Source organism: Mizuhopecten yessoensis, unplaced genomic scaffold, assembly GCF_002113885.1.
Source record: "Mizuhopecten yessoensis strain PY_sf001 unplaced genomic scaffold, ASM211388v2 scaffold9677, whole genome shotgun sequence".
Lineage (NCBI taxonomy): Eukaryota > Metazoa > Mollusca > Bivalvia > Pectinida > Pectinidae > Mizuhopecten > Mizuhopecten yessoensis.
The window spans coordinates 181,193-183,518 of NW_018408167.1; the positions used below are offsets into that span (position 1 = coordinate 181,193).

Here is a 2,326-nt window from a genome sequence, read left to right on the forward strand (position 1 = left end):
TTCACTATAGTACTAAATAGTATAGTGACGAGACATCAACTAGTGTTGTAGTGATGTATTATTTAGTTTCAATTATTTTGACTTAGACTTAGGCATATTTTCCCATTAATCGCGGTCAGAGGTCAAAATAAAGGTCAAAGTGGTTTGTTTTTTGTACAACAGATTTTGCCGTCTTCGGATATACCTGCATACCGAATTTTGGTATTCCAGGTGGAAAAAGTATATAATTCAAGGTTTGGCCAATTTGTTTTTACTAGATTTACTAAGGACTTCATTGATAGAGTAACTATCATCACTATACCACTAGTGTAATTAAGGATTACATCCCTACTAGAGTAACTAACGATTATATATAGATCACTATTAGAGTAAATAAGGACGATATTAATAGACTAATTATCATTTCTATATTGATAGTGTAATTAAGGATAATATTACTACAAGATCGAGTAAATAATGAGTATATCACTACTAGAGTAACTACATTACTACAGTGCTATAGGTATCTACTCTATACCACGAGATGTTTGCAGTATTTAATCATTCGTGGTTTTCGTGGTTGCTATAGAACCACGAAAATAAATACGACGAATTTAATTGATATTCTTGACCACTGTTTGTTGATGTTAGGTATCTACGAACGATATAAATAGATTCCACCACACAAACACAAGTACCCAGGAGCATTTTATGTGATACAGTTTATTGGGAAAACCAAAATATACAGTAACATGCCATAATAAAATGTGCTGGTACATATTATGGATGGCTTTCCCAATATTGAAACTAAGTAATACAATAATTTGCGGAAGATTGATTTTTTTTTCCAAACCGACCTTGCCCTTTTATACATCTTTCATGATTATTCATGACCCCTTCTTAAACAACAGCAAGTGTCGTCCCTAATAACTGTACATATTTCTGCTAATTTAGTGTAACAATCAACTCACCCCATGCTCGATATTGGTCGTCCATATCAGTTATTTGAACGAATGGAATCAGTAGACTCGGTTAAACAGCACCACTGGTTGTATACATTTTGTCCTAACCCATCTGTGTGGTTTTCAGTGAATTTCCAGTGCATTTTCGCTTTCGGTTTAGTGCTATGGCCAGGGACACGGCGTTTTCAGAAAACAAATCAAATATAAAAATAGATTAATCTAACAGGACAAGGAAGTAGTAGGACGATGTTAGCTTTGCACGAGTTACTTCCCATCTAATAGTACTTTGCTCCCATTTTAATAAGAAAAGTAATTTCACATCATGTTTCTGAAACTAATCTGAAAGTGTTTATTTTAGTGAGCCTCTGACAAGCCCAAATGAAAAATGTTAAATTCTGTTAGTCACATGGCCAGGACCAGTCGCAAATCGTTCTCGAAAACAAAATTTTCCCAGACTGAATTGAAATACAAAATATCGAAGTTTTGGCCCCGAGCCTCCTCCTTTCGAAATTTTACAACGCAACTGTTGATCACAGCTGCGCCAAGTCATCTTAACCTGTGTTAGCATGGTTTTCATTGGGTGTATATGGACCTATTAAGATGTATTGCACATGCAAAACGTACCTAGTATCCATGATCACTGGCACCGAAATCACGTACATGGATCGCTTAAATCATTGATACAGAAATGTTGAACAATGGAATGCTACACTGTATGATACAGTAACCAAGTCGTGTATTTACAGACGAGACTGACTCGTTGTTATTTCTATAGTTCTTGTATACAAGAAAAAGGAAACTACAACAAACACTAAAAAAATATTGACAGGAATTTACGGAATGTACAGCAGACATTTGTATTGACTACACCGACAAATGGACAGCAATCAATGTGTTATACTAATATAAGTTTAAAAATGGCATAGACAAATACTTACCCGGGCTGTCAGGAATGTGGACGACTGCTCTGTCCGAGCGATGAGTGAATAAACCGTGCAATACATTTATCCAATCAAAACCTCTCACTCACATGCACGATGACGTCTACACACAGACATGAGTGGAATCGGTACACACATGTAACGTGCACATTAATGATGACCCCTGGCATTACATAAAATCTATCTAACATGTATTACATAAGTTAATAGTAAAAACGTAATTCATTGCACTAGTAACACTAACACATTATTCCTGATACCAACCCAAATATTTTTCATTACTCTAAGGGTTGCATAACCAGAAATAACATAACCAGAATCCTGATGGACTATACTCTCTAATGACGCTTATGACTAACAAGCCCATTAAAATGGTCCTGGCTGACTTTTACAAGTAAACTTATCCTTCACTGAAGCTACAGTATTCAGGTCATATACATACTA

General features: G+C 35.4%; 1 protein-coding gene across 1 annotated transcript in view; it reads right to left on the minus strand.

Annotated features, from left to right (window-relative positions):
* Window positions 1-1,960, minus strand: part of LOC110458628 (NFX1-type zinc finger-containing protein 1-like) — a 14,871-nt gene extending 12,911 nt beyond the window's left edge. The window contains exons 1-2 of the mRNA XM_021510414.1: window positions 1,880-1,960; window positions 951-1,103 (exon numbers count right to left, since the gene is read on the minus strand). The gene's annotated coding sequence lies outside the window, so the exon portion shown is untranslated. The remainder of the gene's footprint in view (window positions 1-950; window positions 1,104-1,879) is intronic.
* Window positions 1,961-2,326: the final 366 nt, after the last annotated feature.